At 41.6% G+C, this 14,739-nt stretch overlaps 1 long non-coding RNA gene across 1 annotated transcript; it reads left to right on the top strand.

The window, feature by feature from the left end:
• Positions 1-779: 779 nt before the first annotated feature.
• Positions 780-14,331, top strand: LOC111090577. Its single transcript, XR_005372326.1, has 5 exons — positions 780-975; positions 6,201-6,267; positions 6,458-6,579; positions 6,868-7,056; positions 8,898-14,331. It is a non-coding gene; the product is annotated as an uncharacterized LOC111090577 (long non-coding RNA).
• Positions 14,332-14,739: the final 408 nt, after the last annotated feature.

The following is a 14,739-nucleotide window of genomic DNA, read 5'->3' as shown; positions in this document are numbered from 1 at the left end:
TATATATTATATATATATATAAAAATTATTTTATTCCCCAAATAGTCACAGTGATGAACATCTCTGCATGTATACCTACTTAGTCTGCTGGCTTTCTGGCTTTATATTTCCCTCCCTTTCAGACTTTGTGGGGCCCACTGTGTGAACATCTTGACTTATGAATTTTCTTGGCTAATTATTCCAGCAGATTTAAGCCCATTGGGCACGGAGTCAGTTGTTGGTGCTATTATGACTCTAGAGGCCGAGGATAGGCCAACTCGAGATGGGCCACTTTGGCATGAAGATTATTTTGAGCTGAAGGCAGTCGAGACCCCATGTGCTCCAGAGAAACTCTTTGCCCCTCCCTTAACTACACAGAAGAATCTAAATTGGAAATCTTTCCCAGAAGAATATTATTACCAGAGATAAATTTTATCTGAGTGACCCATCTGTACATCAGGGCAAACATCTAATTACCAAGCATCTGCTCTCTTTCTTACTGCCCTGTGAATTGTATTTGTTCTCTTTGAAGTCCCAGACCCCTACTCTCTTCTCAGTTCAGGATGACGTATATACCTCATTTTGCCTGTCTTTGGAATTTCCATGTCTATGTGGATTTCCAGTTAGCGCACTATGAAATGTGATTTTCTCCTGTTAATCTGCTTTGTGTCAATTTGATCCTTAGTCCAGCTAAATGGACCTTTGAGGGGACATGATTTCTTGCTCCTTGACAGTTGGCATAGTTGGCTTTAGGATTCTTTTTTATAGGATGCTTTAACAGTTTAGAATCAAGTCAAAGCCCACCTATATTTACCAATCTCCAAAACTCACCCATTCTTCTCAAAATGTTTGTGAATGTTATAAAATATCAGGACACCACTCTCCCTGACACTGGCTGCAGCTGAGAGACCTGGGACATCGGATACCCAGCTGGCAGAAGGCAAAATCTTTTACCATGTCAACCTCCCGGACCCTCTATCTGCAGAGTCTGATGAAGTGAGAATGATGAGATGAGAGTCTTTTTCCTCTCTTCCTAATTTAGATTAGCAGGAGAAAATGTTTGTGAAACTAGTTCCTTGGGCTAAGTGACTCTTTGGTTAAATCCGATAGAATACTCTGTGGTTGCTGATCCATTTCCTCCCAGAGATTGTATTTATTTTCCTTTGCCTGTGTCTTTTACATTATTTGCTATATGAATTTTGCTGTGGGTCTGGGCTTGGGAAGGAAAGGCCGCTGCTAAGGGACATCTTAGCCAAAGCCACAAAATGGTGGGCATGGGTCAAGCAGTTAAACACTGTCAGAGCACTTGCTACCTCAGGAAAACTCCTGTGTTAGGATGAGTTGGTTATGGAATAAGTTAGATTGACACTAGGTCTCCCAATAAGAAAACTGCCACGCAATGACGTACACTGTAAAACACCACAAAGCCCCTAATCCTGTGGCACATCCCTCCTAGGTGTTAGTTTGGCTCCAAGAGATGCAAGGCTTAGATAAAGCTGTTAATTAATGTAGACTGGATAGCATTTTTCCTTTCATCTTGTCTTATGGCCTAAGAGCTTGGCTTTGTGACCAGTGAGAATATTCTCTTTGGTCTCCACCATCCAGAGAATGCACTAACGGGGGTACACATTGGTGGACAAATAGACTGGAGATCTAAGTCTCTCTCTGTCCAGCCGTGCCAGCTCTCAGGGGAGTTTGTCATGAGAGGTCTCGGCCTATAGGAACCTTCATCATCTTCACCTTCCCATTCTAGTAGCACCTGCTCAGTATCATTGATCAGCACGTCCGTGGCTGGAGGCAGCTCACCATTTGGGGGAAGACTGGTGACACTGTTTTTGCCACACCTTCCTTACCACCTCTGTGGTGAAAGCTTTTGCTTTCTTAGACTACTTTCAGGAGTAAACTTTTGGATCATGGGGGTTGCATCCTGTATGCCCTCTCTGGACATGTCTTATATCTTTGGTTGAGCCATTAGAAGGCTTGTTGGTTAGAGTTGCTATTAATAGGTCCTACTCATCATTTATTTATTTTTTTATAATAAATTTATTTTTTATTGGTGTTCAATTTGCCAACATACAGAATAACACCCAGTGCTCATCCCATCAAGTGCCCCCCCTCAGTGCCCGTCACCCATTCACCCCCACCCCCCGCCCTCCTCCCCTTCCACCATCCCTAGTTCGTTTCCCAGAGTTAGGAGTCTTTATGTTCTGTCTCCCTACTCATCATTTAATGGTCACACAATGGATCCTTTAAATTGGCTAATTTATATAGAAATTAAATATATATATATAAAATAAATGAATATAAAATATATTGGATATATAATGAATATAAAATATAATGAATATAAAACCAATTGTTTTATTAGTATAATGACTAGTCTTAGGGACTCCTTTGACAAAATATTTTTCAAAATTAGACTTAGGACTTAAAAATAAATGTTCCTATCCCAATGTAAACTCCCTTTCTTAAAATCCAGGCTCATTTAGCCTGTTTTAACTTCCCTTTTCCCAAAAGATTTACAGAGAGCACTCTGGCCTAATCTCTAGATTCTAAGTATATTGGTTGCTCCTGTCAATGCTCCTGTAAAACACTGAAAGCCAGAAAAGGAATTTAACAAAAAAGCCCTTGAGACTGGCAATAAGACTTCCTTTGTTCCTACCTCTCAGGACTCTAATCAGGCTCTGCAGGCTTCAGGCATTCCTGCACACTGTCCTTTCCTGGTGTGTCCTAGACTGCCTCCCACAGAAGGATTCATGTCTCCTGGACACTCATATCTCCCGTAAAGCCCTCTGACCTCTACTTTCAGAGGTCAAATTGCTATCCAATTTAGAGAGAAACTACAAGGAATGTTTGACTATATTTACACAACCTTCCCTTCACAGAAGAAACAGAGAACCTAAATTTCTCATCGGCCCTCCTACAAATGATCTGCAAAAGGCCAATACACAGGGGCTAACAGAAGTCAGGGTTAATTGCATACTCAGGAAAAAGGCTTTTGTTAAAATGCTTTATAAGCATAAGCATATAAGCATAAACCTTTTAGTTCCCATTTTATTAAAAAATCTCCCTGATAAAAAGAAGGCAATTTAGTTTAAAAGGTGGGCCAGTCCTTTGATATTCAGACTGTAATTTAAGTCTTTGAGGAATTATGGACAACTGTCTTTATTGTACAAATCTCTACAAAACCTTATTGTACAAATCTCTACAAAACCATAAATGCAATTTAGAAACAGGTCAAAGCCCACCTAACTTTACCAATTTCCAAAACTCATCTATTCTTCTCAAAATGTTTGTGGATATTTTTATTAAACTTTTTTTTTAAAATTTTTATTTATTTATTTATTTATGATAGTCACAGAGAGAGAGAGAGAGAGGCAGAGACATAGGCAGAGGGAGAAGCAGACTCCATGCACCGGGAGCCTGATGTGGGATTCGATCCCGGGTCTCCAGGATCGCGCCCTGGGCCAAAGGCAGGCGCCAAACCGCTGCGCCACCCAGGGATCCCCGGATATTTTTATTAGATCAGAATATTGAAACAAAATTGTCCTGCACTTAAAAAAATAAAGTTAAATTTTAAATTGCAATTATTCTGAAGCTCTAGGGGAAAAAGAATCTTTTTACTTTCTTTCTCTGTCCCTTGAAATTATAAATCTTATCATGTTTTTGAAATATAAACACAGCCCACAGTCTCCTGAGATTGAAGGAAAAAAAGGGTTAGTGGGGATGGGGGTGCGGACAAGGAAGAGGCCTTTTAATTTTTTTATTTAATTTTAATTTTATTTTTTAAAAAGATTTTATTTATTTATTCATGAGAGACACACAGAGAGGCAGAGACACAGGCAGAGGGAGAAGCAGGCTCCATGCAGAAAGCCCAATGCAGGACTCATCCGGGGACTCCCGGATCATACCCTGAGCTGAAGGCAGGGGCCAAACTGCTGAGCCACCCAGGGATTCCAGAAGAGGCCTTTTTAAAATCCAAACCGCTAAAAAGACTCTCAGGTCCAAATTCTAGCACATCTGAGGCAGGTATGTTCCAAATATCCACTTTAGAAAAAATCAAAAACTTGGGTACTTTCTCTGTGTTTTTGTGATGTAAACTACCTCGCCCCTATCCTTCCTTCTCCAGAATCTAAGAGGCATCCTTTGAAATAGAAACTTCAGGGAGAAGTTTTTCATGGAGTGAGGGGTGGGGTAGGGAAATATCTGGAAATTATATATAATGTTCTCTCCACAAATATTAGTGATAAAGCAAAAGTTGTAAAAGATTTTGTTTGCATCTTGTCTTTGTATTTGTGTGTGTGTGTGTGTGTGTGTGTGTATGAAATACTTTCTTTGTCTCTGGATGGTATTGCTAAAATTAATTTGTGAAAGGTCTCTTTTAGTCGGTTTGAAGGCAAGCACTTATAAGGATCAGGCATTCTAAAACTCGGAAAACTAGAAGCTAACCTAAATGTTTTTCAAGTTCATGTGATGTGGGGAAATGTCTGAAACAAAAGCTAATTTAAAGTTGCTGGCTTAATTGAAACAGACATATCTTTAGAGTTACCAGCATTAAACCTAAAACTTTTATTCTGCTTGTGTTTATTAAAAGTCAGATAGGTTCATGTTGACTCTCTTGCCAAATTTGTCAAGGAAAAAACCAAAAACCTTGGCATAATGGATGACTTTGTCTAAGGCCTCATGAAGCTTTGTGGATAGCCTAAGCATGATTGTTAGGAGTAAGTGAATTAAGTAGATGTCAGTAAGATAAAAAAAAATTTTGGCAAACCTTAAAATAGCTTCTGAAATCTTTGGTACCCTAAAACTTTAAAGTGTTGCTGAGTTAAATGATGACTAAAGTTAAATTCATTGATTATCAGATCATTTCCCAGTAAGATAAAATAATGAACATTAAATACTGAATATAACTTATCTATAACTTATTACAGAGAAACTCAAGATAAATTTGGGTCTATTCATAAACATGTTTTATGCTTTATTGACATATTATACTATGAAAAAACACGTTCTTAGAAATTATGAAATACAGTCATAAATTTGCCCCTCTGAAGAATTGTGGGAAAGCAGACAATTCACAATTTCTTACTACTTAGTTTTTACTAAAAGTTAAAGTTTCTAAGCAAGAGGAATTCTAATAAATGTAATTAAGACTACTAGAGATATGGAAGAACTCTATGCAAGGAAAGTAAGATGTGTTTTTTGTAAGGAAAATTACGAAGAAAAAAAAGTCTCTGTTGAAGGAAAAGAAAATAATTTTGTCCTAAAGTGAGACTGGTTATTTAAAGAAGGAAAACTTAGGGTAAAATCTGAATACAAAAATGAAAGTTGCAGAAGGTTTATAGAGAGACTCTTTGGAAAGGAATTTTGTGCGTGGTTAGTACTGGCTGAGATTAAGATAAATTGAAGTAAGTATATTAAGTTTAATATCAAAAATACACTGATACAAAATTAAAATTTTGTTTTCTCTTTGTGAAAAGGACAAAACGTCCTTAAACTACAGGTTTGCTTTTAAGGAGAAACTGTAAACAAAGGTTTTTCTTTACCTTTTAAGTTATCTGTCTAAAAAACAATGATTCTGTTTTGCCAAAATAATTTCCTAAATTTGCCAGGTCTTTTATTACTTAAGAAAGCTGAGTCTGTTTACTAAAGGAGTTAAATTTTGCTCACAGCTATGTAACCTGTATTTGCCTTTGAAATCTTTTATTGTCATTTTGGTGACATGGATCATTAGATATTGTTTCATAGTGAATTGTGATTTTTTTTTTACATACTTCCCAAAATCAAATCTAAAATGCTATTTTTGACCACAATCTAACTGAACGTTTCCAGAGAGCCCCTGGAACATTTCAAAAGTCAGTTTGTGAGATATTCAAGTAATTAGGCCTATTTGGTGTGTTAAATCACATGGGAAACATTGTCTGATAAGCAGTAATAAAGCCTTTTAGATGACATTTATGTAGATACTCAAATCAGTGTGTGTGTGTGTGTGTTTAAATCAGTGTTCTAAAAAAAATATGAAATGCCTAGAAATCTGATGTCTTGATATGTTATTATCTCCACCTGTTGTGGGTCACAACACTAACCAGATATCCTTGTCTATAGCATTGTAATGAAGTATGATCAGATTTTTAACTGTGGCCATTTTTATTGTTTCCTGACGTTATACTTTTACACAGATGCTTTTATAAAAGCTTCCCGCAAATGTGCTTTATCCTTAGGGAGAGTCATGGAAAGAACTCTGAGTACAGGTTTCAGACAAACTCAAGACCATAAAACTGAAACCAGGTAAGAAAAGAAAAAACAAAAATATAAGAAAAAAATTCCAGAACTAGTGAAAAAAAAAAAAAAAACAGACTCAAGGAGAGCAAGAATTAATAATAACATGGGAACTGAATAAACTAAGGAGAATAATTATAATTTTTATCATTTTTTATTTGAAACATTGCTGACTTCTTAAAAATACTGTTTCTTCCAGATTGAAGAAAATTTTTTCTCTTGGGCTAACCTGTAGCAATTTGATAAAATATACCTCTGTGAATAAATTGAAATGCTTCTCTTTTCTCCCTACCTGAATTCGCCAGAATTCAGAAACTCTCAGTGAGTATTCTTTTTTAAGATTTTATTTATTTATTTATTTATTTATTTATTTATTTATTTATTTGAGACACAGAGAGAGAGGCAGAGACACAGGCAGAGGGAGAAGCAGGCTCCATGCAGGGAGCCTGACACGGGACTCAATCCCAGGACTCCGGGATCATGCCCTGAGCCAAAGGTAGACACTCAACCACTAAGCCACCCAGATGTCCCTCAGTGAATATTCTTATATTTTTATTGCAATATATTTATTTGCTTCATTTCAATAAGAATCTGTTCTCGTTGTGACAGGACACAATTGGAAATCTTGGTTATATCACCAAGGCTTGAGTGGAATGGCATATTTGAGAGAGACATGCATAGTCTCAGCTATAAACAGACAGCTTTAAGGAACTAGGGTTGACTTTATGGAGCCAAGAAGGCCTCTTCAAAATATCAGCATGGTGCCTTAATTACAGAGTTCCCAGGAGTCTTAACCAGGTGGGTAAAGATCACTTCTTAGCAGGTACAGGAGTTTAGGGTATTTTGGGAACCTTGAGAAGACAGGAATTCACCCAAATCTATAAGTATTGCAGAAGAAGTCAGATGGCAAGTATTTGGCTTGGGTTCTGGCCTCAAGTTCCAGCAAAGCAGAGTTTTAAGAAACCTGTATGGTCAACCACTATTGCTGCACATATGTAAATAATCAGGCCAACTTGTGGAGGTTTTTTTGTTTGTTTGTTTTTGTTTTTGAAGTGAGACTTATTTCGCAAACAAGTTAGTGTTGAGTTGGCTCTCTTTGGTAAAAATGAGGGTGATTATAGAGACAATAGGTTTCCACACACTTTGGTAAATATTAGATTTTGACGCTATTCATTATACACTGGACGAGACCCTGATTTCTTCTAGCATCCTCCCATGCCTGGCTACAACTCTCCAAACATTTTTTTTTTAATTGATTTATGATAGTCACACAGAGAGAGAGAGAGAGGCAGAGACACAGGCAGAGGGAGAAGCAGGCTCCTTGCAGGGAGCCTGACGTGGGATTCGATCCCTGGTCTCCAGGATCGTGCCCTGGGCCAAAGGCAGGCGCCAAACCGCTACGCCACCCAGGGATCCCCCAAACTAACATTTTTGAATGGTCTTCCATCTTTCTGACTTGGAATCATTTGAAAACGAAAACTCCCCTTTTTTTTTGCAAAGGCTTGCAAACTTAATATAAATGATCTGATGTAAACTTCCAAGAAATCGCCACAGTGGCCCACGTAGTCTCTGTGCCTGCTGCTGTACGGGCCTCAGAGGATCCCCAGAGACATCTGAGCTCCAAGCCAGGAAAATGTGTCAGACTGCCATGGCCTGCCCTCACTCTACTTCGAGCCTGACATCTAGAAGTCTTCTCAACTGGCTACCCCCAGAACTCAGAGACTGGTTTATAATTTGATCTAATCATTAACCACTGCTTTTCCTCCATTCCCATAGAAATGCCTCTTATTTAACACCTCATTGCTCACTATATAAGGTCTAACTTAGAGAACGCACCTGCACCGGGACCTCCTGAAATGAGTTTAACTAAACTGACCTAATGTCAAGACCGAGTCGAGTGATTCAATGAGACGAGACAATCCACCAGTTCAGCTTTCCATGTGTGAAACTTCAGGAAGTTTCAGGGGATAGAACTGTATGGGCCACAGACAGGCAGCCCCAACACGGGCCACTTTGGCATGAAGGTTATTTTGAGCTGAAGGCAGTTGAGACCCTGTGGGTCCAGAGAAACTCTTTGCCCCTCCCTTAACTATACAGACGAATCTAAATGGGAAATCTTTCCTAGAATGGTTATTACCAGAGATAAAGTTTTATCTGAGTGACCCATCTGTACAGCAGGGCAAACATCTAATTACCAAACATCTGCTCTCTTTCCTACTGCCCCGTGAACTGCATTTCTTCCCTTCCAAATCCCAGACGCCTACCTCTTCTCCTGAGTTCAGGATGACGGATATACCTCATTTTGCCTGTCTTTGGAATTTCCACATCTCTGTGAATTCCCGATTCCTACACTATGGAATGTGATTTTCTCCTGTTAATCTGTTTCATGTTGACTTGATTCCTTTTTTTTTTTTTAAGATTTTATCTATGTTTATTTATGTTTTCATGAGAGATGACTCGATCCCAGGATCCTGGGATCACGACCTGAGCCAAAGGCAGACACTCAACCACCCTGGTGACTTGATTCCTAATCTAGCTATAAGGACCTTTGGGGGGAGGGGGGAAGGACCTTTGAGGGGACAGGAATTCTTGCACTCTGATATTAAGGTAAACATCCTCTCCCATTTCACTTTTCTCAGAATCTCCAAGAAGAGGTTTGAAACCCAAAGAATTGCCTCCAGGGCCCCGAGGCCTCAGAGAAAGGCCTGCTTCTCTTGGGGTCACAGATACCCTCGGATTACTACAGTTGGCTCACAGAATTCTAATTCCAATTTCACAGAGTGTTGATAAAACAGACATTTCTCTAATGGCACCTTTAGAGCAGAGGTGCTCGTGGTATCACAATCTTTGCAGGATTGTTGCTGGAGATCGGAGCAGATGCCACACGCCTTCCTGGCATTGCTGGGGGGCTTCCCTGTCCCTCATGCATGGCTCTTCTCAGCGTGAAGTATCCCCCTAAGATGCAGAAAAGGAGAACCCCCCGCCCACCATGCTGCTTTTCTCCCAAAGCTGTTCCTGCTGTCCTTCCATTTCTCTGCTCCGTCTGTGGACCTCGCCGCTGGCAGTCCTGCACCCAGGCTGCCAGATGCTGGCCTTGGTTCAGCCCTGTTTCCCCCTCCAGCTCCCGCTCCTATGCTCCTGTCCACCACAGGCCACTGCTACCTTCCTCAGTCCCCTCCTTACCGTTGAAAACCAGTTGGGCCCTGTTCACCATCATTGCTGAGACATCTTAAAAAATAAAACCCCCGACCCTTCCTTTTCTTCTTAGCCAGCATTCCAGGCCAGCCAGGACGGGAAAGGTCAGCACTGCATTGCTTCTCCCCTCTGGGACCTGAGATTTCATTCACTTCCCCTCCAATCCTGGAATGTTGCCCCCGCAATCTGCACTTGCGGTGGCAAACAGGTTTTATCTGCTTTGTTCCCAAGCATGTATGTAAATTGTCTCAGCCTTTCCTGGCTCTCTCCTTTCTGAGAATGTTTTGTAAAGCTGCACCTCTTAGGTTTATCCCAATTATTAAAGCAAAAGGACACTAACCTGCCATCCATTGAATTCCCAACACAGCGCTCTCCCAGGCACCAGAAACAACGTCTGTTCCTCCTCTGGCTTTTCGTGAGCCTGGGTGAAATGAAATCCCCCCTTTCCTCACCATTAGTGACCTACATGTAACAACCACACAGATTCTTCTGCAGACATCTTTGGTGAGATAACTGACATATTTTAAGAAAAGGACGCCTCCAAGGACACAGTTATATTAGCTCTTCATTCTTTCAATACTTACAATATTTTTACCACTATTTTCAGCTTTTCAATTAAACTGATCCTTTTCTGAAGAAATTGTTCAAAGTTTGCAGCACCCATGATTCATTCTCCCATGAAAGAGCAACAATCAAGGGTAGACTTCAGAGCCTTTTCAGGGGTGGTTGCCACTCTTTATTACAATTTTTGTTTGTTCATTTTCATTGTGAAAAAGCTTTGCTGAAAATAAAATCACTTTTCCAATAGCACAGCTCTTCCTTATCTCTCTACCACTGTGTTTAAAGCACTTCATCCAAACCTTTCTTAATTAGGCTAACTTCAAATCCTTGTTCATTTAAAATTTTTGTTTTAAATCCTCACTCATTTTGAAATGAGAATCAGATTTTCTGCAAAACCTCTATCTAGTAAAAATTAAGGAATTTGTTCTAAATTAGAATTTATATTCACAAGAAAAAGAGAAGCCCATGCAGGGCTTGATGCCTACAAACATGACATTACACCAAAGGCAAGGAAGGTGTTGATGCATGCAGGGGTCCACCTTGGAGAAAGACATTCTTACAAAACATTCTGACAGGAGGACCGACCAGTTGGTTCTAAATAAATGTGGCTAGAGAGGGTAATATGAAGCCCCTCTTATCAAGTGAGGCTAGACCAACCTTTGCCCCCCACTAAGAAGCCAGCTTTCTCCTGCACCCCAAACATTTGCTCCTGGGATCCCAACCAGCCCCCCAAGCCCAAAGCATCTTCCGGTTCACCGGCTTCATCAGTGATCCTTGGGGGGATGGGGATCAGTGCTGCTCAGCCCAGGCTGTGAACTTCTAACCCTCTGAGCATTGTTATCCTACTGTGATAAAATCCACAGGGCTCAACAGTTTAATTCTTCTACGAACACTGAATGTATACCAGGTGCTGGGGGAAGGAGGGGGAAGGAGAGCAGCGAGGCTATGCTGTACAGACAACCAAGTCCCCACTCCGCAGGTCCTAAGGGTCTGGTTAAGCAGAGATGTATTGGACATGAAGCCAAAAATAACATAATAGAATGAAGTCAATGGAATAATAGTGCAAATGCTCAGGGGATTCAGAGGAGAAGACAATTGGTTCCACAACGGGGAGGGGAGCAAAAAAGGGAAGGAGGCTTTTCACAGTAGAGAAAGGGAGGGGGCATTTTTAGCTGAGGGAACAGCCTTGACATGTAGGCTGCATTTAGAGACCATTCTTCGCTGTCTGGCGAGGTTACAGGGGAAATTCAACAACGTGATGGGAATGAGTCGTGATAGAACTTTCACATCAAATCTTGCCATTGGAGGGGTCGGGCTAGTATCCTTCTGGTTTCGTGGGAGCAAGGCATATAAAAGTATTTTTTGAAAACTTTAAAAGAGGATTTGCCTGGCTAGTGAATTCTTTGGAATTATAGAAGAGACTCACAGATAATAATAATAATGATAGTTATAGTAATAATAGCTACTATTAATATTTTGTCGTGATTTAGGGCAGACATCATCTTTTAGAGCTGAAAGAACTTTAAACACCACCTCATCCAACTCGCTTATTTTACAGACAAGGAAACTGATGTCCAGAGAAATTTTGTCTCCAGACCCTGGCCAGTGAGGGGCAAAGCCAGGTTGAGGTACAGACCTCCCCCTTCCTAAACCAGTAAACCAGATTACTTGTCACTAAAAACGTGTCCATCGGCACCGCTCCCGGCTATTTTTCAGAGAAGGAAAAAATGGGTGATTGGAGTTTAAGCGGTTTGCTGGAGTCCTGCAGCCACCGGTGGCTCACGTGGGACTCAAACCCCAGACACAGGGGACAATGAGCCAGCGCCCTCCTATAAACATTCTTACTGAAATTAAACCCATTCACGAGGGATGAAGCACGAGAAAGAAGAGTGAGTATGGTGATTAGAGCCCAAGAATGCATGTTTCTCCCATCACGACCTGGGTAAGAAATCCAGGGGCTGTGAGGAGTCTGCTTTGCCTCAGCTGCCATGCAGCCTAACCACACACACGCCAAGATGCAGGGAGCTCTCTTTCTTCACCAAAGGGCTTAGCTGCAATATGGTTTAAATTAGACATTTCTTGCCTGAGTAGAGCAAATCACTTAGGTTATATGCTGACAAAAAAGGAACAGTCTGCATGCTTGGAAAGCTTAGGGGGAATTAAATTATGTGCTGTCACTTCAGAGTTGTTCCTCTGTCCTCTCCACCACCATCTCTCAATTGCCTGCAGGAGTCCTGGAGCCTTGCGTGCAAGCTGAGCCATAACCCAAGGCTTAACATAAACTTCGGACTCTCAGGTCATTGGGAAATAACAGGTATATCCGGTTGGGCCTTTTGTGCTTGTCTGCACGCAAATTAAAAGTTCGTGCAAAGCTGAACTCCTCGGAGCCTCTGGTTAGGGAGAAGGGAGGCTGCCTTGGAAGAGAATTCTCACACGATCTCCCTGTTTATTTTTTCAGGGAATGGCAGATAGAGCTTGTTTATGAGAAGTTCGCACCTCTGGGAGCCTGAGCTCAGAAGGGGCGGGATGTGGAGGGGGCCTTGTGCCAGATGGTCCGTGGGGGAGCAGGGCTCTGAAGGACCCCAAGGCAAGGCGTTGAAGGGGTGTAGTTCTCACAGACCTTCAAGGAGGTGGGCTCGGGTGGGTATGCCAATTCCCACAGTTGCCCCGCTGGTGGCAAACAATGGCAAGATGGCTTGTGGGGGCCGAGTTGGGTGGGGAGGGTCATTGGGGGGCTCTGAAAGCACAGCTCTTCCTTATCTCTCTACCACTGTGAGTGTGCTCATACACTCAGAGCTGTCACCTTGGCTCCTCACTGTCCTGTCTTCAATGACCCCAGTATGATTGCAGCCTGGAAGCCTCTGAGAAGGTGGCTGGAGCTGGAAAGGGTGTGCACTCTGCTCCCCTGCTTCATCCAATGGGAAGCAGTAACATTCATGCCTCCTGCCCTCAAACTTTGATTTCTCTCCTTCAGGAGTTTGCCCACTTTGTGTGGCTGGGAGGCAGCAGAGAGTCTGGGCTGGTAGACCTGAATTCAAATTGTAGCTCAGCTACCTCAGGAGTTTTGTGACCTTGGTTGACAACTCTAACTGCTCTCACCTTGCTTTGTTTGTGTAGAAAAGGGATTATGGTTAATGGTTACCTCAAATGGTTGGTTGTGAGGGTTTAATGAAATGATTTCTGTTAAATGCTTGGCACACTGCCTCGCTCCAAGTGCTCAATAAATAGTAATTCGACATTATTGGTAGTATATTATCATTGTTGTCATTGTTAAGATTGGCTGAGCTGCCATCCAAACAGCTGCTGCATTTCAGGCTGTGCCTCAGATGCCCTCCTGGCCTCACAACTGAGCAGGATCCCCTAATCCCGCCCCCCACCCCCCTACTTCTTCCACCATGATCTCCCAGCCACCTGATTCAGACATCCCCTGGGCTCTGGCAGCAGAGATGGGGCACCAGCCTGCCTTACTTGGGAGTCAAGGTTCATTGTCCCAGCCAGACGCCTGGGGATGGTACCTCCGGCATAGCTCAGCAAGGTCGCAACATGATTTGAATGTGTCCACATGTGTCTCTAAGGCTTTCCTCCTCAAACCAATAGCTGAATCATGGCTGCCTCCAAAATTGATCCCCACTCCCACCAACTTCCTATATCAAGACTTTAGCCCCTTAGATATTGCTTGGATGGAGAGACGCTCCAAAGGAAAAAAAAAAATCACACTTTTAAGCTTAGACAGTAGTTCTCAAAGTGTGGTCCAGGGACTCCTTGGGAGTGTGGGTGGTCCCCGAGACCCTGTCAGGGGATCCACAAGTTTAAAATTATGTCGATAGGATAATCTTTGCCTTTCGCTCTCTCCCTCTCTCACCATTACCAGGGGCCTTTCAGGGGTCGCATGACATTTGTGATCTCAACAGACTGAATGCAGAATCAGATAGGAGTATTTATCTGTCTCTGTCAAGTCAGAAATTAAGGAGATTTGTAAAAATGTAAAACAATGCCACTCTCGTTAATATTTTTTGGTTTGGGAAAATATACTTATTTTCTCTAAAACATATTATTTATGTTAACATAAATGTATTAAGTTTGTTCTTTTCCAATGAATAAATATTTTAAACTTTGTTGCATTTTCATTTCTAAAATTGTGAATATTGATAGAACTTAGATTGGACAATAGCTCTTTGATTTCTACAGTAATTTTTTAGAGTATGAAGATGTCCCGAAAACAAAATACTTGAGAAGCACTGAGCTAATAATTTGGCATTGTAGTCTATGAAATCATCCCTTTGCTCACTTACTTCTAAATAAAACCATCGTTTCTGGAGATCTGGGATAGTGTGAATTTTATAGTAATCTCAGTATAATGGATTTGAGTGTAGCAGATCTAGTCATGAAGCCCATGTGGAATTTTCTTTCCAGCTCTCAGCATTTTCCAGCCACTGTTTTAAAGGAAAAATTTCTAAGTTCTCCCAAGACCAGACTGTAAATTATAGAGATTAAATTGTGCAGGGAAGATACCAGGGGTAGGTTCTGCTGCGAGCGGGGGACAGGAGTTGAATTGCATCTGTCACGGGATCCATGACTGCTTTGACTGCTGGAGTCCTGGCCCTCTGGAGGGAGTCATCTCTCCTGGCAGGATGGGTGGAGAGACTTGGGGTCACCCGGGGCCTTAGCAGCCATAATCCTGCCAGAGAGGTCTATACTCAGTGTAGAGTGGGAGGGAGGGGCTTC

This window comes from Canis lupus, chromosome 17 (genome assembly GCF_011100685.1).
Source record: "Canis lupus familiaris isolate Mischka breed German Shepherd chromosome 17, alternate assembly UU_Cfam_GSD_1.0, whole genome shotgun sequence".
Taxonomy (NCBI): domain Eukaryota; kingdom Metazoa; phylum Chordata; class Mammalia; order Carnivora; family Canidae; genus Canis; species Canis lupus.
Note: the sequence above shows the minus strand (reverse complement) of the source record. Positions and strands in the feature narration are given on the sequence as shown.